General features: G+C 41.0%; 1 protein-coding gene and 1 long non-coding RNA gene across 3 annotated transcripts in view; one reads left to right on the top strand and one right to left on the bottom strand.

The window, feature by feature from the left end:
* Positions 1 to 22,137, top strand: part of ANO6 (anoctamin 6) — a 219,760-nt gene that overhangs the window by 50,038 nt on the left and 147,585 nt on the right. The gene's annotated exons all lie outside the window — the stretch shown is intronic.
* The window catches only part of LOC309608886, a 542,507-nt gene that overhangs the window by 46,683 nt on the left and 473,687 nt on the right, over positions 1 to 22,137 (bottom strand). The window lies entirely within an intron of this gene.

Genomic DNA, 22,137 nt, shown 5'->3' on the forward strand with positions numbered 1-22,137 from the left:
ACATGTTGCTCAGGGTATTTATAATATCCAGGGACTTCTGAATAACATACTTACAAGTGTGCGTGGCATCAGTGAAAGGGGGCATGTGGCATTATCTTAAGACAAAATGAAAATGCTCTTTCATAAAAATATGTTTTAAGGACTAAATTATTTCCTTTATCATAATGCATATATAACTGAGCAACCACATCCACTAGCATAGCTGAATTAAATCCTTTGGCTTCTCAGGATTAATATGTGAACATCTTTTCAATTGAGTAAAAAACTATTGGGGAGATCAAGATGGCGGAGTAGGAGGATGTAGAACTCACCTCCCCATGTAAGCACATCAAAAATTACATCTACAAGTAGAACAACTCTCACAAAAAACCAACCAGACAGTGGCAGAAGATCTCTTAAATGACCAAAGCTGAAAGAAAGATCCCATGTAACTGAGTAGTACCAAAAAAAAACAAAAGGTGTCAGGATGGGACCAGCACCCCTGGGGGGATCTGTAAAGGAGGGAGTGTCCACACAGGCAGGCCCTTGCTTTATGAAACTCCCCTGTCTGCTGGGAGGCCCACTGGGACAGATAGGGAGGTGGAGAGGCCTGGACTCTGCTCACGAGGCATGTGTACATGCTTGCTAGCAATCAGAGCAGAGAGAGACCAGCCCTGACGCTGATTACTACCACCTTGCTGCACTTCCAAGCCTGAAATGCACGCCGGGCAAGGGCTACTAGTATGTGCTAAAGTGCTGAAACTCCAGCGAAGGGACCTTGGGAGAGGACTTGGTCCAGCTGCTTGGAGACAGGCTGGAGGGCCTGAAGTGTGGTCCATTGTTAGTGCATGTAGGGTGGGACGTGGGTCCACCAACGGAACCCCACTGTCAGCTTGCTAACAGCAGGGCATGGCTCCGGTGGTGCAGGCTTTGTGAGCATGTACAGGGTTGGGGTGGGGCTGACATCTGAGCTCATTATCAGCCCTCCAACAGTGGGGCCAGATCTGGGCAGCAGTGGACTTTGTTGGCGTGCACACATGGTGGTTGGTGGCATCACAGAATCCCATGTCCTCAGTGGACAGCCCCTGGATAGGTGTATGCAGCAGTTCCTTTCTCAGCAGGAGTGCTGTAGTTAAGCCCACCTCACACCACAGCTTGGAGCTGGATCTGGGGTGGACAGGTCCAGGAAGAGGCCTGCCACAGAGGCAGCACAGGTCCCAGGCCACAGCACAACCACCTCAATTCCTGCAGCCATGATACTCCGGCCTCCTCCACCAGCTTAGTACTAGGTCTGGGATGAATACAACAGAGAAAGGAATGTGACCTTGGGCTGCTTCTGGGCAAAATCTTGGACATCTGCATGGGTAGCGCATAGGTTTGCCGTGACCACAATGGGTCTCACTTGCTTCAGGGCTCACCTCCTTGGGGGCAGAGCATATACTTAAGTATAATGGAGCTTTATTGAACCTGACCCTCAGGACTTCTACTGCAACAAGTGGGGAGCAGACCTCACCACTGACAGGGCTGTGACAGCCATGGAGCAAAGAGGAGGCATCACCCAACACCCAGTGCAGGATCTGGACACCAGAACAGCAGTCAACCCCCTATCGAGGGGATAATGTCCAGCACACTCTGAGGAAAGATGTGGCAGGCATTCATACCAAAAACAGCCCTAGCACCAAAAATATTGGACTCACAGCCTGCACAGGAATGCTCCCACATAAAAACAGCCCTTCAAGAACAAAGTAGATAACTATTTCTCCTATTCATAGAGACAGAGAAATGTAAGTAATGTAAATATAAGAAATGTAAGTAAATGAAAAAGCAAAGGAACTACTCACAAAAGAACAAGAGGAATCCCCTGAAAGAACAAACTCAGTGTACTTCACCCTGAGTTCAAAAAGGAGGTAATAAAAATGCTAAAGGAATTAAGAAAGAAATGCAGGTCACTGTAACAAGAAACTAGAAACTAGAATTAGGAAGCAATCAAAATTAGACAATTCAATTGCCAAGATAAAAACTGATCTAAAAGCAATGAATAGCAGACTAAATAACACAGAAGAATGAATAAGTCATCTGGTAGATAGAATAATGGAAATCACCCAAACAGAACAGCAGACAGAAAGAAAAATGAAAAAAAAAGCAACATATGAGATTTATAGGATAATATAAAGCACGCCAACCTATGCATAATAGAGGTTCCAGAAGAAAAAGAAAGAGAGAAGGGGATTGAAAATGTATTTGAAGAAATGGTGGCTGAAAACTTCCCAAACCTAAAGAAGGAAACATATCCAGGTATAGGAAGCACAGAAGGTTCCAAACAAGATGAACCCAAACAGACCCACACCAAGACATATCATAATTAAAATGGCAAAAGTTAAAGATTCTAAAAGCACTAAGAGAAAAGAAAGAGTCAGTCATGAGGGAACCCCTATAAGGCTATCAGATGATTTCTCTACAGAAACTTAGCAGGTGAGAAGGGAGTGGAATGATATATTCAAAGTCCTGAAAGGGAAAAACTTACAACCTGGGATACCCTGCCTAGGAAGATTATCATTTAGAATAGAAGGAGAGATAAAGAAATTCTCAGACAAGCAAAAACTAAAAGAATGCAGCAATACTAAACCTAACCTAAAGGAAATATTGGAAGGTCTTCTCTAAGTAGAAAAGAGTCAAGAATCTATAGGAAAGGGAGACTCACAATAAGAAAGGCAAATATATAAACTGACTGAAGATTACTTAAATAAGCCAATACATAGATTAAAAAACAATCAATTTTTTGTGAAAGCAATTATAACTACAGTTAATAGCAAAAGGATAAACATGAAGATGTAAAATAGGGCATCAAAATCACAAAATTTGGGGGAGGGGAGTAAAAAAATGTAGATCTTTTAGAATGTGTTTGAACTTGTATGACTATTAGTCTAAAGCCAGTAGATATAGTTATGGGTCAACATACTTAAAAACCAGGGTAACCACAAATCAAAATTATACAATAGATTCACAAACACCAAAAACAAAGGAACTCAAGCATAAAGAGAAAACGATCAAACCACAAAAGGAAAAACAAAAAGGAGAAGAAATTAATAAGAAGAACTATAAAATCAATTGGAAACAAGGTTTAAAATGGCAATAAATACATACTTATCAAGAATTACTTTAAATGAACTAAGTGCTCCAAACAAAAAAAATAGAGTGGCCAATTGGATTTAAGAAAAAAAACAAAAAGGAACCAACAATTTACTGCCCTACAAGAGACTCAGTTTAGGCTGAAAGACACACATAGATTGAAAGTGAGGGATTGGAAAAAGATATTTCATGCAAATGGAAACTACAAGAAAGCAGGGGTAGCAATACTCATATCAGACAAAGTAGACTTTAAAACAAAGTCCATAAAGAAAGACAAAGAAGGACACTGTATAATGATAAAGGGGTCAATACAAGAAGAGGATATTACACTCGTTAACACATGCACCCAATATGGGAGCACCTAAATATATAAAACAAATACTAACAGACATAGAGGGAGAAATTGACAGGAATGCAATTATAGTTGGAGACTTTTAATACCCCTCTGACATCAATGGACAGATCTCTAAGACAAAATCAATATGGCAACAGAGACATTAAATGATACAATGGAACAATTGGACTTACTTGATATTTACAGGGCACTACATCCCAAAAACCCAGAATACACATTCTTTTCAAATGCACATGAAACATTGTCTAGGATGGACCACACACTAGGACACAAAATAAGCCTCAACAAATTTAAGAGGGTAGAAATTATTTCAAGCATCTTTTCTGACCACAACAGAATGAAACTAGAAATCAACCACAGAAATAAAAACACGAAAAAAATGATCACATGAGACTAAATAACATGCTACAAAAAAAACCAGTGGGTCAACAATGAAATTAAAGAGGGAATCAGAAAATACTTCAAGAGAAATGGCAATGAAAACACAACCTTACAAAATCTATAGGATGCAGTGAAAGCAGTTCTAAGAGGGACATTCATAGCAATACAGGCCTTCCTTAAGAAACAAGAAAAATCTCAAACAACCTAACCTACCACCTAAAAGAAGTAGAAAAAGAAGAACAAACAAAACCCAAAGTTAGCAGAAGGAAGGAAATAATAAAGATCAGAGAGGAAATAAATTAAACAGAGATCAAGAAAACAATAGAAAAATCAATAAAACCAAGAGCTGGTTTTTTGAAAAATAAACAAAATCAACAAACCTCTAGCCAGGATCACCAAGAAGAAAAAAGAGAGGACCCAAATAAACAAAATAAGAAATGAAAGAGGAGAAATAAAAACCAATACCACAGAAATACAACAAATAATAAGAAAATACTATGAACAAATTGGACAACCTAGAAGAAAGGGACAAGTTTCTAGAGATATATAGCCTGTCAAAATTGAGTCAAGAAGAAACACATAATTTGAACAGACCAATCACTAGAAGTGAAATAGGATCTGTAATTAAAAAACAAAAAAACAAAAAAAACTCCCTGCAAACAAAAGTACAGGACTGAAAGGCTTCACTGAGGAATTCTTCCAAACATACAAAGAAGAACTTATCCCAGTCCTTCTCAAACTATTCCAAAAGATTAAAGAGAACACTCCCAAATTCATCTATGAAGTCACTATCACCCTGATACCAAAGCCAGACAAAGACATTACAAAAAAAGAAAATTACAGGCCAATATAATATCTTTGATGAATATAGATATAAAAATCCCCAACAAAATATTACCGAACTGAATCCAGTAATGCATAAAAAGGCTCATACATCATGATCAAGTTGGATTCATTCCAGGGTAGCAAGGATGTTTCAACATACACGAATCAATCAATGCGGTATACCACATTAACAAAAGAAAAGACAAAAATCATATGATCATCTCAATAGATGCAAAAAAAGCATTTGATAAAATTCAACATCCCTTCATGATAAAAACTCTCACCAAAGTGGGTACAGAGGGGACATATCTCAACATAGTAAAAGTCATTTATGACAAACCCACAGCCAACATAATACATAATAGTGAAAGCTGAAAGCCTTTCTGCCAAATTCAGGAACAAGACAAGGATGCCCACTCTCACCATTTCTATTTAACATAGTATTGGCAGTTCTAGCCACAGCAATCAGACAAGCAAAAGAAATAAAAGGTATCCAGATTGGAAGAGTCGAGGTAAAATTGTCGTTATTTGCAGATGATGTGATACTCTGTATAGAGAAGCCTAAAGATGCCACACCAAACCTATTAGAACTGATAAATGAATTCAGCAAGGTAGCAGGATACAAGATTAATATACAGAAATCTGTTGCATTTCTTTACACTAACAAAATATCAGAAAGAGAAAGTGAAAAAATGATCCCACTTAAAATCACACTGGGGAAAAAAACAGAAACAACCAAAAACTATGAATAAACTTAACCAAGGAGGTGAAAGACCTATATGCTGAAAACTATGAAACATTGATAAAGGAAGTTGAAGGTGATTCAAAGGAATGGAAAGGTATCCCATGCTCTTGGATTGGAAGATTTAACATTGTTAAAATGGCCATACTACCCACAGCAATCTACAGATTTAATGTGATCCCTATTAAAATCCCTTGACAGTTTTCACAGACCTAGAACAAATAATTCTAAAATTTATATGGAACCACAAATGACCCAGAATTGCCAAAGCAATACTGAAGAAAAAGAACAAAGCTGGAAGCATAACACCACTCCTGCCCCCAGACTTTAGACAGTACTACAAAACTACAAAATGTGTAATCAAAACAGTGTGGTATTGGCACAGAAACACACATGAAAATCAATGGAACAGAATAGAGAGCCCATAAATAAACCCACACGCCCACAGTCAATTAATCTACGCCAAAGGAGGCAAGGATATACGTTGGAGAAAAGACAGTCTCTTCAGCAAGTGGTGTTGGGAAAGCTGGACAACTACATGCAAATCAGTGAAATTAGAACACTCCCTCACACCATATTACAAAAATAAACTCAAAATGGTTTAAAGACCTAAATATAAGACATGATACCATAAAACTCCTAGAAGAGAACATAGGTGAAACATTCTTGGATATAAATCATAGCAATATTTTCTTAGATCAGTCTCCCAAGACAAAAGAAGAGCAAAACTCAACAGATGTGACATAATCAAACTTAAAAAGCTTTTGCATAGCAAAGGAAACCATCAACAAAACGAAAAGACAACCTCTGAAATGGGAGAAAATATTTGCAAAGGATGCGACCAACAAGGGGTTAATATTTAAAATATACAAACAGCTCATATAACTAAATACAAAAAAAAAAGCTAACCCAATCAAAAAATGGGCAGAAGACCTACATAGACATTTCTCCAAAGAAGATACACAGATGGCCAACAGGCATATGAAAAGATGCTCAACATCACTAATCATTAGAGAAATGCAAATCAAAACCACAATGAGGTATCACCTCACACCAGTCACAGTGGCTATCATCAAAAAGTCTACAAATGATAAATGCTGGATAGAGTGTGGAGAAAAGAGAACCCTCTTACACTGTTAGTGGGAATGTAGATTGGTACAGCCACTATGGAGAACAGTATGGAATTTCCTTAAAAAACTAAAAATAGAGCTACCATATGATCCAGAAATCCCACTCCTGGGCATATATCCAGAAAAGGCGAGAACTCTAATTTGAAAAGATACTTGCACCCCAATGTTCATCGCAGCACTATTTACAGTAGCCAAGACATGGAAACAATCCAAGTGCCCTCAACAGATGATTGGCTTAAGAAGATGTGGTATATATACACACACACACACACACACACACACACACACACACACAATGGAATATTACTCAACCACAAAAAAGAATAAAATATTGCCATTTGCAGCAACATGGATGGACCTAGGGAATATCATACTAAGCAAAGTAAGTAGGCAGAGAAAGCAAATATTATATGATATTACTTGTATGTCAATCTAAAAAATAATACAAATGAATCTATATACAAAATAGAAAAAGACTCACAGACATAGAAAACAAACTTATGGTTACCAATGGGGAAAGGGAGTGGGGAGGGATAAATTAAGAGTATGGGATTAACAGATACACATTACTATACATAAAATAGATAAGCAGGAAGGATTTCCTGTATAACACAGGGAACTATATTCAATATCTTATAATAACCCATAATGGAAAATAATCTGAAAAAAAGTATATGTAACTGAAAAATAAAAAACAACAACAACAAAAAACTATCACTCCTCTGTCATCCCAGTTTACTTAAGGTTATGCTTGTCCCGTGTCTTCTTGTTATTTGAAAAATGTTTCCAGATTTGCAGTATTTATGTTTACTATTGTAGCCGTTACAGAGATTTGTCTTAGAAAGCAGATTACAACCAGTATCTCTTTACATTAAAGGTAGCCAGGAGGCTGCACAAAGGGGTAACAGAAAGTAGCTGTTTTTCTCATTTGGAGAATTCAGAGTTAAAAGTTTTTGGAGCCAAGACTGCAAACTGGGTTGCGTTGTAGGGTAGATGTTAAAATGATGTAAAGAGATTGCAGACAGTAGCCAGTAATGATCCAAGTGCGTGAAATCTTTTTGAAGTCTTAGTAAGACTTCGTGGGTTCATGCTTTATAATTGGGAGTCTTCATATCCCAGGTAAGTGGCAGTGTGGCAGCGTGTAAATAAAGCTGCCATTTATCAGGGGAACTCTTCCCAAAACAAATATCCTTAAAATTTTCCAGAGAAAGCTAAGTTACTTAGCTGGAGGTAAATATACAACATTTTTATATTAAAATAATTTCATTATATCGTGAAGTAAAATGCAAAGTTTGCATAACTTTTTTTTTAAGATGAGAAATTTTAAAGAACCACTTTCCAGTCTCTCCTTTGCTGCTACTTGGATGAAAAGTTAAACCAATAAAGGTTTTTGCTAAGTAACCAACTTCTATCTCACTAATTTCAGAGGCTCAACAGTACATTCTGGAAGAGACAAGGAAGGAGGGAAAGGAAGGGTTTATTAAATATGTAAGACACCATGTTTAGTGTTTTCACCCATGTTGTGCTGTCGAATCTTTATGGCTGTGCTGCAAATTAGGAATTATTCACAGCAGTTTTTGCATGTGAGGAGGTCTGTATGCACCTGTCCACTAGGAAGCAGAGCTGGAATTTGAAAACAGATCTATCTGATTCCAGAGTCCTTGTATTTTTCCCCTGACATGGCCTTTCATGTCATAAGAGTGGAGACGTCTCCAAAAGAGCCTTGTTATTAACTCTGAGTATTTGCCATGCTGGTGAAAGAGGAGGGCTGACTGTAGCTTCCCCTGGAGTTGTTTTTTTTTTTTTTTAAATAGGTTTATTTAATTAATTAATTTATTTATTTTTTGCCTATGTTGAGTCTTCGTTGCTGTGCGCAGGCTTTCTCTAGTTGCGGTGAGCGGGGGCTACTCTTCATTGTGGTGCATGGGCTTCTCATTGCGGTGGATTCTCCTGCTGCGGCGCACAGGCTCTAGGCGCGCGGGCTTCAGTAGTTGTGACATGCGGGCCTCAGTAGTTGTGGCTCGCGGGCTCTAGAGCGCAGGCTCAGTAGTCGTGGCGCAGGGGCTTAGTTGCTCCGCGGCGTGTGGTATCTTCCCGGACCAGGGCTCGAACCCGTGTCCCCTGCATTGGCAGGCGGATTCTTAACCACTGGGCCACCTGGGAAGCCCCCTAGAGTTGTTATTAAACACCAGTAAGTTAATATTTACAAACTTCTGTGACACAGTTAAAAGCATTTCCCAACATTATCCTATAAAGTTCTGACTTTAAAATGACATGTCGTTACTGCAGTGACCCTCAGAGTTCCAGTGTATTCATTGTCATGATTTTAAAGGGAGGGAAGGAATAGTCAGCAGTGGCTATGTTTGACCACAAGCCATATAGTGTCAGAATTTTGTGATCTCTCTCAGACATCATGCCTTTGACTTGAGGGAGGCAGCAAAGCAAAATAATTGATAGTTCGTGCTTTGCCCTGCAATTCCTGAATATGGGAATCCTGGCTCTGCTACACACTAGCTGTGTGATGGCGGGCAAGTGACCTAACCCCTTTGTGCCTTAGTTTCCTCGTAAGTAAAACAAGAACAGTAATAACTTGATTGCTGTTTTAAGAACTATATAATATCAGGCCTGTTAAGAGCTTAGAACTTTGCATGATGCAAAGTTAGTGCTCAGGAAGTATTTAGCTATTCTTAGTAAAAGCTAGGTGCTACATGGCCGAGCAATCCCACGTCTGGGTACTGACCCAAGAGAAATGAAAACCTGTGTCCACATAAGACATTTTAACAAAAGTTCATAGAAAGTTTTATTCATAATAGCTAAAACCTGGAAACAAATGTCCATCAACTGGTGAATGGATAAACTGTGGTACATCCACACTGTGGAATACTATTCAGAAGCAAAAAAGAACAAATTTCTGATAGGGGCAACAACATGGCTAAGTTTCAAAAGCATTGTGCCGGGTGAAAAATCCAGACATAAAAGGCTGCATCCTTTTTGATTCCAATTATGTGATGTTCTACAAAGGCAAAACTGTAAATTACAGAAATTAGATCCTTGCTTGCTGAGGACAGATCATTGAAGAGCAGAGGAGATTGACTGCAGAAGGGCAGAAGGAAACTTTATGACATGATGGAAATGCTCTATGTGTTTATTGTGGCGGAGGTTACGTGATTGTTTATGTTCGTCAAAATGCATCCAGCTTAGAAAGGGTCCATTTTTACTGCATATAAGTTAAACTTCAATAAATCTGATTTTAAAAGTCAGGGACTGCAACATGAACAAAGTATAGAGGGGGAAAAAAAGGGGTTAGAAACAATAAATCAGAATTGCCGAAAATGCAGCTATTCTACAGTTTCAGTTACCATGCGAGATGGGAGGAATAATTTTGTTAATTTTCCTCTTACAGGCTGTGAGTTAGAAAAATGTAGAAACCTGTAGAAGAGTTCTGTCCTGCTCTAGCATATCTGATTCTCTTGGCTCTGAGCACTGTCTGCTTCCCCATTTTTGAGCTGTTGCCATTTCAGACACAGGGATCTCCTGGGTTGCTGGCTGGGAGAATCCTGAAGGAGGGCTTGCCATGTGATGAGGCATTCATGGAAACGGAGCCTTGGTGTTCTAGATGAACTGAAGGTTCCTATTCCAGATAACTACGTAGTCTGAGTACACTTACGGGGAAGGAATGTTATTTCAGAGCATTTTTCATTCATCATGAGTCACAGAAGCCTCTGCACTTTCTTTTGGAGCCGGCGCTTATCTCAGCAGCCCAGGACATGGTCGACCACTCCCTCCTTCCTGAAATTCTTTCTTTCCTTGGCTTCTGTGATGCTCCTCCATCTTGATTCTGTTCACAACTCACTTGTTTTTTCTGTCTCCTCTGCTGGATCCGTCTCTCCCCATTCCTGGCCCCTAAACTTTGCAGCGCCGAGGCCTTTGTTCTCTGACCTCTTCCCCATCTTAATGTACCCCATAGGTGCTCTCCTTCATTTCCAGGGCCTTAAATACCTTAAATCTACATGCTGCTGATTTCATTTGCTTACCTCTAATCCCCGTCTCTCCCTTGCTTTCCAGCTAGCTGCCTGTTTTACCTCGTTACTTGGTTGTCTAACAGACATCTCAAACTTAACAGGTCCAAAACCCGAGTCTTGATTTCTTTTCTAACCCTGCACTTCTTGCATTGTTTCTCATCTCAGCAACGACTCTACCCGGTTGCTCAGCCACGAACCTGGAGTCACCCTTGATCCCCGTCTTTCTCTCCCACCTCATAGTCGAGCCATTAGCATCCATCCCAAATCCAAGTGCTCCTAATCTCCCACCCCCACTCCTAACTCCAAGCCCAGGCCACCACCAAGTCTTCTGGGACTTCTGCAGCCACTTTCTAAGTGAGCCTCCGCTGTGTACCTCTTGCTCCAAGTTCACACGGCAGTCAGAGTGATCCTTCTGTGTTAGACGTTTATACGACCTGCAGTGGACTCCCTACCAACCGTGTACACGGTTCGAACTCTCAGCCCTGTTGTGCTGAAGGCCCTTGCTGACTCTCCGTCCCCATCTCTTCCCACCCTGCCTATCTCTTGAGGTGCCCCAGACATACCGGCCTCTCTCTGTGCCCTGACATGCTGCCCCCCCACTGCCAAGAATATTGTCCATATCTTCCTCTCCATCTCTTCTCACCTCCCAACCCCTTCCTGTCTAGGATTCCTGCTCCTGTACTTCATTCAGTTCTCCCGCAAATGCCACCCCCTCCGAGCTGGCCCCCTGGCTCATCTAAAATATCACTGTTACTCTCTACCTCCTTCACGTGCTTTATTTGTTTTCAACGCGTTTCTCCCCACCTGAAATTAGTATATGAGTATTTGTTTATTGCCTCTGTCCCCTGGTAGATTGTAAGCTCCCTAAGGATGTTGTGCTGGTGTTTAATACGTATTTTCTGAACGACTGAAGGAATAAGGGAATTAATGTTCTGGTACCCCTATATTAAATATTAAAGAGCCAGATATCTTCCTACACCCTAATATCCCTGTCTCTCACCCCATTTCTCTGCCCCCCTTTAAGGCAGAATTTCTAAATTGCCTAGATGTACTGCAGCTTTTCATTACTCATTTTCTCTTCACTCTGACAGTCTGATATCTTTTCCCATCACTCTTGTGCAGTTTCTCAGGGTCATTCAAGTCCTATGTGTTGCTGCCTCCAATGGATGCATTCCTATCCTGTCTTACTAGATCTCTGAGTAGCTTTAGCACAGTTTTCCATTCTGCTCTTGAAATTCCCTCCTAACTTGGCTTTCACCGTCCCTACTGGCCGTTCTTTATTCCTTTGCAGGCATCTCCTTCTTTTGGGGACCTCTGAATGTGGAGAGTTCTTCAGGATGTGGCTTAGGCCCTCTTCTCCCTCTACATGCTCATCTGTTCCCAGGGCTTTACATGCCGTCAGTGAGCTGATGACTCCCCAGTGTATGTATATGTCCAACAGTGACCTCTTCTGACCTCCAGACCCAACATCTGACTGCCTCCTTGACATCTCTTTGGATGTTTCATGCTCAAGGAGGAACTCTTGTTTCACTTCTGTATCCCATCTCCCGGAATCTGCCTTTCCACATCCCATCTTGGCCATCTTAGTAAATGGCACTACCATCTTCCCAGTTTCCAAAGTCAGAAACTTGGGTATCATCCTGCGTTTCTCCTCCATTGTCCCCCTTTGCCCCAGTACTTTTAGTTCTATCTTTAAAATATATTTTGAATTTGTCTTCTCTATCTCTACTACTACTGTCTTAGGCCAATTCTTTTTTTTTTTTTTTGCATAACTAAATTATATAGATTTGGGGAGAGAGGAAGTGGGGGGAGGATTCAGTGGCCTGAGAAGCCTCCTGAGAAGACTTGTCCTCTTGTTTCATCATCACAATATGATGAGGAAATGGAGGTTCAGAGAGGTTGCACATGTGCCCAGGGTCACACAGCATGAGGGGAAGGCAGGACTTGTATCTGCTCTGCCACACTCTGAGCCCTCAAAAGCATCACCTCTCAGGTCTTTGCACCAACACTGGGTTTGCCAAATGAAAAGCCTCTTGCCCTCCATGAGCTGCCACTTGAAAGGAAGCCACATGGGCCCCAGGGTGGGGTCTCAGGCAGCCCTGTGGGAGCTGTTTGGGGCACAAGCCCTTCTTGGGACCTCTGCTCACTGCCAATCCAGGGAGCAAGTGCCACCTTCAGGAAACAGGTGGGGGCTGGTGCTGATGACAGCATGACTCATTGTTAGTAGGTTTTCAATGAGGGATCTCAACGGTGTCTAGTAACTGGTCTGTTGTTTCTGCTCTTGCCACAGCAGAGTGCTCCAAAACTCTGTGATGCCACATGCTGCCTATCTGGCAGTGCGTGTGTCATATCCCCCTGCCTCCTCTTCAGCCTCATTTTATTCCCCAGCCTCTAACTTCTTCAACTCTTCAGTTACACTGACCGCCTTTAACCATGTCCTTCAACACACCAAGGGTTCAGAACCCTTGGCTTGCTCTCCCTGCCACCCCTCCTCGCCCACCTCCCCAATGTTCTTTCTTTAGTCCTACACGGCCAAGTCTGTCTCATCCTTCAGGTCTCAACTTAAATATCACCCACTAGGGAGCCTCCTCTGACCACACTGCCCAAAATACTTCCTTCTCTTATTCTGTATCATAACCACCTTATTTCCTTATCACTAAGCAGAATCAATTATTTTAAAAGGATTTATGTTTAGTTGTTATTAGAGAATATAAGTTCCCTGAAAAGAGACTTTTTCTGCTTTATTAGCTGTTGTGTCTTCTGCATCTAGCACGGCGCTGACACATAGTAGGTGCTGGAACAGGAATTCTTTTTTTTTTTTTTTAATTTAATTTAATTTAATTTTTTTAACATCTTTTTTGGAGTATAATTGCTTTACAATGGTGTGTTAGTTTCTGCTTTATAACAAAGTGAATCAGCTATACATATACATATATCCCCATATCTCTTCCCTCTTGCGTCTCCCTCCCTCCCAACCTCCCTATCCCACCCCTCTAGGTGGTCACAAAGCCCCGAGCTGATCTCCCTGTGCTATGCGGTTGCTTCCCACTAGCTATCTATTTACATTTGGTAGTGTATATATGTCCATGCCACTCTCTCACTTCGTCCCAGCTTACCCTTCCCCCTCCCTGTATCCTCAAGTCCATTCTCTAGTATGTCTGCGTCTTTATTCCCATCTTGCCCCTAGGTTCTTAATGACCTTTTTTTTTTTTCTTAGATTCCATATATATGTGTTAGCGTACGGTATTTGTTTTTCTCTTTCTGACTTAATTCACTCTGTATGACAGACTCTAGGTCCATCCACCTCACTACAAATAACTCAATTTCGTTTCTTTTTATGGCTGAGTAATATTCCATCGTATATATGTGCCACATCTTCTTTATGCATTCATCTGTTGATGGACACTTAGGTTGCTTCCATGTCCTGACTATTGTAAATAGAGCTGCAGTGAACATTGTGGTACATGACTCTTTTTGAATTATGGTTTTCTCAGGGTATATGCCCAGTAGTGGGATTGCTGGGTCGTATGGTAGTTCTATTTTTAGTTTTTTAAGGAACCTCCATACTGTTCTCCATAGTGGCTGTATCAATTTACATTCCCACCAACAGTGCAAGAGTGTTCCCTTTTCTCCACACCCTCTCCAGCATTTATTGTTTATAGATTTTTTAATGATGGCCACTCTGACCGCTGTGAGATGATATCTCATTGTAGTTTTGATTTGCATTTCTCTAATGATTAATGATGTTGAGCATCCTTTCATGTGTTTGTTGGCAATCTGTATATCTTCTTTGGAGTAATGTCTATTTAGGTCTTCTGCCCATTTTTGGATTGGGTTGTTTGTTTTTTTGACATTGAGCTGCATGAGCTGTTTGTAAATTTTGGAGATTAATCCTATGTCAGTTGCTTCATTTGCAAATATTTTCTCCCATTCTGAGGGTTGTCTTTCCGTCTTGTTTATGGTTTCCTTTACTGTGTAAAAGCTTTGAAGTTTCATTAGGTCCCATTTGTTTATTTTTGTTTTTATTTCCATTTCTCTAGGAGTTGGGTCAAAAAGGATCTTGCCGTGATTTATGTCATGGAGTGTGGAACAGGGATTCTTAATGTTGATACGTGTCATGTCATATCATGAGATGTTTAACATAAGTTCTCGCCCCCATTTTTTTTAAAAAGGGAAAAAATTAAGCTTTTATTTTTGTCAAAGTTGTGTATAATTATAGCATTTTATCTAATTAGAAAATTATTACTTTGAGATTTGTTATGAAAAACAGCAGCATTTCCTCTTTCATTTTCTGTTCTCCAGAGGCATGTGTTTTCAACTTTAGCTGATTATCTTAGTAACTACTTCTATATCTTTAATTAAGATACTGTGTTGTTACTTACCTATTTTTTGTTTTTAGTTTGAGGAGTTATCTATTGTTGAAAAAGTGAGTAGTATTTAGCTCCCTTTCATCTACCCCTGCCCCTTTCCCCTCCTCACACAAACTCTTCCACCCCCTCCGCTCTCAACTGTAATTGTATTGTAATTTTGGTGAGATCAATATGCAGTGTTTACTTTATTATAACTGTGCAATACTATCTACAGAAGAGCCCTGTAATATCATTTGATTACTTTTCCTCTCAAGACTACCCAGCAGATATTGATTTTTTTTTTAATCTCAATTTTTGATGTACTTATGAATAGTCAACCTCAGACTCTACCCTAGCTGTAAATCTTCTCTCTCTAAATTACTCAACCATGTAAAGAATCTACCAGGTTCATCTTTTGGGGGAAATTCCTCCAGAGCCTTCTGATCTCTCTGTCTCGGTTGCTTTCTCAGCCCCAAAACAGCTAGGGCTTCCCCTTTGCTGCCCTCCTGGGGTCTCCTTTTGCCTACCCTGTTTTGGAGCCATCAGTCTCTGGAACTATGACTTATTCTTTGTTGGTTTACTTCGTCATTTTGATGGAGCACATTCTTCAGTTTCTTATGAAAAATGGGTGTGAGGGGTAATTTTTTGAGACTTGCAGGTCTGACATTGCCTTTGTTCTCCACTGGCTTTTAATTGATGGCTTAACTAAGTTTATAATTCTAAGGTAGAAATCACCTGTTCTCAGAATTTTGAAGCTTCTGCCATCCATAGTTGCTCTTGAGAAGTTCCTGTCATTCTGACTTAAAATCCTTCATGTGAGAAATCTTCCTCTGGAAGTTCCATATTTATGTACCTTTGTGTAGGTCTATCTGCATTTTATATGCTGGAAACTCAGTTGGCCTTTTTACTGTGGAAACCCCATTCTCCCACATCCCCACTCCTGTCCTTTCTTTAAAGGGAAAACAATGTCCTTTAGTTCTGGAGGAAAGATGTCCTTTGATTCTGGGAATTACAATGTCTTCCCCTCCATTTTCTTTGACCATGAACCCTCTGTTATTTGATATTTGCTGTCCTGAATTGGCCCTCAATCTCTCCGTCTTTCCTGTTTTCCATCTCTGTCATCCTATTCAACTTTCTTGGACATTCCTGAATTGTATCTTTCAAGCCACCTATTGAATTTTTAATCTGCCTTCATTTTAATTTCTATGAGCTCTTTTAGTCTCTATTTCTCTGTCTTTAATAACATCTTGTCCTTATTTCATGGATGTGCTTTTCTCAGATCTCTGAAGATGCTAGATTTTTTATTTTTGTTTTTTTAAATTTCTCCCTGTGATATTTTTCTCTTCTCTAAGTTGCTTTGCTGTTTCTCTGTTAGGTGCTTACCTTAATATCTGGAAAGTCTTGCTGTTCCCTCCTGTTTTAGATTAGCTTTGATAGTGGATGGGGTTTGGCAATTCTGGGCTTCACTCTAGGGGGACCTGGCTGGGCTGTTTTTGTTTTGTTTAGGAAATCCTGTTGTTAGTATCTTTAGGTCCTTTTTTTTTTTTTTTTTCTCTGATTCCCCAGAGAAAATACGACTAGTCTGAAAGCTAAGTAGAAGACTGGGGGCCTCTCCATTCAGCAGTAATTTTTTGTATAATCTCTTCAGTACGGAATCCCCTTCCCCAACTATGCCTAGACTCCTTCAGTCCAAAGATCCTTTATTGGCTCTTTTCAGGGAATACATTTCCAATCTTCTCCTAGGTGGGGCCTGGGGGTTTGGAGGCAATCACTTGTCTTCAAGGAGTGAGGGAGAGTATTGGGGGGTCTTAAACTTCCTTTTTTTTTTTTTAAGTTTTGTTTTTAATGTGGACCATTTTTAAAGTCTTTATGGAATTTGTTACAATATTGCTTCTGTTTTATGTTTTGGTTTTTTGGCTGCGAGGCATGTGGCATCTTAGCTCCCCGACCAGGGATCCAACGTGCACCCCCTGTATTGGAAGGCGAAATCTTAACCACTGGACTACCAGGGAAGTCCCATGGGGGGTCTTAAACTTCTTAAACAGACTTTCAGCCATTTCTCTGCCCCACCTTCCCCACCATTTCCAGAGGAACCTGTTGCCACCACCCCCAGCCTCTTGGGGGTTTATAATTTAAATGGAGTTGCTTCTGGGTGGTCCTAGTTTGGGATTGAGCTTTCTCCAGTCTGTTCAGCCATTTGCCATTGGTCTATTTGCTCTCCATCTTCCAAAATTGTGTTACTATCTCTAATTCTGTTCTCTTTGTCTTTATCTCTTTATGTTCTTGGATTTGAGGAGGGAGCAGAACTAAATGCATGTGTTTAGTACTCCTTTAAATAATTGTTGTTTATGATGCATTTGATCACACTTGGGAAACAGATTTCTACATAAGCTCTGAATCTCCATTTTCACCAAATTCAATTATTTCCTTATCTACAGTCAGGGTGGGGTGGAGTGGGGTAGAAAGTTCTCTGGACCGGGAGTTAGGAGCCTTGGGGTCTATTCCCATATTTGCTGCAAACCACTTAATCCCGAGTATTCTCATCATGATTTCCTCATCTAGAGGGCCAGGGAAGTGAAATAGATAATTTTAAGGTCTCTTTGTGTCCATAGGTTGGTTTTATTTCTAAATAAATAATCATGTGTAACTGAACACCAAATTTGGAAACAAAATGGCAGCAGCCATCTGAAGAAATGCAGAATGTAAGCGTCTTCTTGTATTTGTCAGTCAGTCTCTGTAACTGACACCTTTAAAGTCTCAAGTAAAATTGCAGCCCATATTCCATGAACAAGAAACTGTTAAACGGTTAAAAATTCTGATTTTTTCTTTCCCTCTGGGCTATTTTCAGCTGTTAGCAGTTCAGCTCCAAAGCATGCTTGGATTCATGTTCTCATAACTACACAAAGTGTTCATTCTGAGCCAGAAAGACAGGAAAGATAATATAGAAAGAGGTCTATTTTTTCCCTTCTACCCTCTGGCAGGGATGGCTATCTTGGTTGTACCCCACCGGGAAATGTGTCCTTCCCATCCAAGCCATGTGTGAGTAGATAATAGCCCATCTTTGTTTCCTCTCTCTTGCGTGTTTCTGTTCCTCAGTTAGATGGATAGACGGAGTGGACGTTGCATGCCACTGTGGTTTTGACGGGCGGGTGTGATCACTCACCCAGCGTGCTCAGCGGTGGTCAGTACAGTGACTAAGGAGAAAATGTGATCTGTGAGGCCAGTGACTTGTGGCTCAGAGACCAAGGTGAGGTTTCTTAGAGCAATGAGAGCCACCCCTCCCCCAGTTACTAGGACAGAATGTCCGTGGGGTGGGGCGGTAGGAGTCATTTTGTCAGAGTTCTCTAGGTTATTGTGAAACACTTGATTCTACTACTGACCCTGGGGAACTATTGTCTCAGGAGCAGGAGGCCAAAAAGAAAAGCAGAGTCTTGAGCATTTGCAGAGCTCAGGAAAAAATCATCAGAACAGAAACTGAACCCCACACAGCTAGCCAGCTCTTATCAATCACAGAAATGATTTCCAACTCTCACTGCTTTCCTCATGTTCTTATTTCACACCCTTTTCCCTCATTCTTAGTAGGTCATCTTCTTAAACCAGAGAGGAAATGGAAACCTTCAGGGGATACTGCCTCAACTTCTTTTCTCTCCTTCTCTAAAAAAAAAAAAAAAAAATATATATATATATATGTGTGTGTGTGTTTATATATAGACACATATATGTGTGTGTAATGGACATGTAAATTTTTGTTTACACTCATCTTTGCTTTTCTTTTTTTTTTAAAAATTTATTTATTTATTTATTTATTTTTGGCTGTGTTGGGTCTTCATTTCTGTGCGAGGGCTTTCTCCAGTTGTGGCGAGCGGGGGCCACTCTTCATCGCAGTGCGCAGGCCTCTCACTGTCGCGGCCTCTCCCGTTGCGGAGCACAGGCTCCAGACGCGCAGGCTCAGTAGTTGTGGCTCACGGGCTTAGTTGCTCCGTGGCATGTGGGATCTTCCCAGACCAGGGCTCAAACCCGTGTCCTCTGCATTGGCAGGCAGACTCCCAACCACTGCGCCACCAGGGAAGCCCTCATCTTTGCTTTTCTGATTGAGGTTAACCCCTCTACCTATGCCTCTCTCCATCAGTGATCCCTCCTATTATGTATTTTTCTTTCACCGTTGTCCATCGATATGTGCATGTGTGTATGAATATGTAATATATATCATGTGAATACATATTTAATCTTACAAAACAAAGCACAACAAACAAAAATATACCTTCCTCAACTCTATGGCCATCCTAGGTTCTGCTGTATCTAATTCATTCATTCATTATTCAGTCGGTCAATATTTATTAGGGTCAACTGTGTGCAGAGACCTTGGCTGGGCACTGAGGGTCTACATCAGACTAAATAGACATAACTCCTGCTCTCATCATGCTTCAGTCTCTTTTTAACCGGACGTTTAAAAAATTATTGTTCTTATTTTGCCCCACTACAGAAACAACACATGCTTGTTGTCATAAATTTGAAAGTTGATTCTTAATAGAAAGCCACTAAAGGGCTTAAATCAGAAAAGTACTGGGTCAGAATTGCATTTTCAGAGGTCACTTTGTCTGCTGAAGGGAGAAAGGATTGGAGGGGGAGGGGTGAAAGTTGCTGGCAGGTCAGGAGATTAGTGCTATGGTCCAGATAAGGGCTGCTGGGGGCTTGGCAGTGTAAGGTGAGAGAGGAGGACAGAATCAAGAAATACAGAGCACTGTAGGATGGTGAATGTTGGCTGTGGGGATGAGGGGGAGATGGGAGTCTAGGAGAACACCCAGATTTCTGGCTCGATGAGCTGAATAGACGGTGGTGCCATTTACTAAAATAGGAAATAATGGAGAAAGAATAGAGGTGTGTGTGTACGTGTGTGCATGTGCATGTGTAAACGTAAGTCCTATATGAACACTGCATTTGAGATGCCTGGGAGGTTTCCAAGTGGAAGCGTCACATAGGCAGTTGGATGTATAAATCTGGTGTTCAAAAAAGACATCTGAAATAGAACGATGCACTTGGAAGCTTTAGCCTAAAGGTGTTAACAGATGCCATGGGGTAGATTACAGAGGGGTGGGCCTCAGGTAGAGCCCTGAATATTTTTAGAAGTAAAGGTTCAGTTAGGAAGGAGGCGCCAACAGAGGAGACCAGCAAGATGGAAGAACCTCCAAGAAAGGAAAGCAAGGGAAGAGAGTCTTCACAAGAAGTCATGGTCACATGTGTCTGTGATTGTTGAGATGTCAAATAAGGCAAAAAAAAAAAAACAGACGTTAGATTTATCTGTGTGCAACTCATGCATGACCTTAGCTGGAGCCGGGTGCTGGGTAATAGAGGCTGAATCCCTGTTGGAGGGGTGCCAGCTCACCTAGAGCCCCAGCAGTAGTAGCAAGGATTTTGGACTATGTTATAATGCAATAGATGCAGTGGAAAAGGCTGGTAAACTTGTGTTTCCTTTTATGAAAGCTTCTTATCTTTATTGTTTTATTCTGATTACCAAAGCAGTATGTACTCACTATAAAAATTTTAAACATTAAAAAATATGACTGAGAATTACCTCCATAATCACATTCCCTCATTTATCACCACTGTTAATAAGTTGAGGCATATCCTTCAAGATTTTTCTGTGCATGTGCTACCACATACACACACTTTTACACATTTACTTTTAAAAAACTGGGCTTATTGCTATATAGTCTGCTAAAGCTTGTATTCTTATCTGTATATTTTAGACATCTGGCTGTATACAGCAGATGTCCAGTATTCTATTATGCTGCAGTATTCTCTGGATATCTGAGTTTTACTTAGACATTTTTGCTCTCTCCCATAATGCTACTCTGAACATACTTGTGCATGTTGCTTACGTATTTCTTTCTTATGTGTACAGGAATTTCTGTGGAATAATTTCCTAAAGTGGAATTGTGGGGACAAAGGGTGTGCACATTTGACATTTTGATCCTGGTTACATTGCCCAAGGAGAGGGGCTTTTTTTTTTTTTAAGATGGAAGAATTTTGAGCATGAAAAATGTCAATAAGGGGCAAATAGAGTCGATTGAAGTTGTGGGGGAAAATGCTGAATGTTCAATCATGAGAAGGCCACTGGGAATGGAAACCAAGGCATGGGAGGGGGCTCTAGTCTGAGCAGGGTGGACAGGGTGAAGGGGGTCGGGGGAGGGCAAGGTCTTCAGCTACTCTGCATCCCCAGAGCCTTGCCCTGTGCCTGCACGTGTCAGGTACTCAAAAATACTTGTTGGTTGAATGAATAAATGAATATAGTTTGGTTGATTTGGCAGTGGAACTTAGTGATTTTCCATCTGAAAGCATCTAGTTTTCCACTTTCTCTACAAAACAGAGGGTTAAGATTTCCTACTGAAATTGGTGAAGGAGGAGTTGGAGATTTGAAAGCCCCTTCTAGCTTAGTGACCCCAGATGCCCAGGTCAGACAGGACTCCTGGTCTAGGCATCTCTTACCTTCCTCTCCAATCAGCCTGTTGAGTCTAAGGCCTTAATATCACTGGACTTCATCTAATTCTGTTCATCCCCACTACTGCCATCATTATGTTAGTGTCAGTCTGGATTTTCCTGTCAGAGCCGCCTCTTAGATGGTCTCCTATTTCTTCAGGGCTCGTATTAGAGGCAGCCTCCTCCAAACCCAGCCAGGCTGGCTCGGGAATCTCTTCTTCTGCTCCCAGCACTGTGCAGGCATCTGTTTTCACTGCACGTCACGTGTATGTTTATTTACCTAAAAAGCCTTTACACGCCAATGTCTTAATGGCTATTTTTACATCTCCAAGACCAGCTGTAGTGCTTAGCTCACATTGCATGCTAAATAAATGATAAGTATTATTATTATTATTTTTTTAAATTTTATTTATTTATTTATTTATTTTTGGCTGCACTGGGTCTTTGTTGCTGCGCACAGGCTTTCTCTAGTTGCGGCGAGCGGGGGCTGCTCTTCACTGCGGTGCACGGGCTTCTCATTGCGGTGGCTTCTTTTGTTGCGGAGCACAGGCTCTAGGCCTGCGGGCTTCAGTAGTTGTGGCACGCGGGCTCAGTAGTTGTGGCTCGCAGGCTTCAGTAGTTGTGGCTCGCAGGCTCTAGAGCACAGGCTCAGTAGTTGTGGCGCACGTGCTTAGCTGCTCCACGGCATGTGGGATCTTCCCGGACCAGGGCTCGAACCCGTGTCCCCTGCGTTGGCAGGCGGATTCTT

This window comes from Balaenoptera borealis (assembly GCF_965194805.1).
Source record: "Balaenoptera borealis genome assembly, chromosome: 13".
NCBI lineage: Eukaryota > Metazoa > Chordata > Mammalia > Artiodactyla > Balaenopteridae > Balaenoptera > Balaenoptera borealis.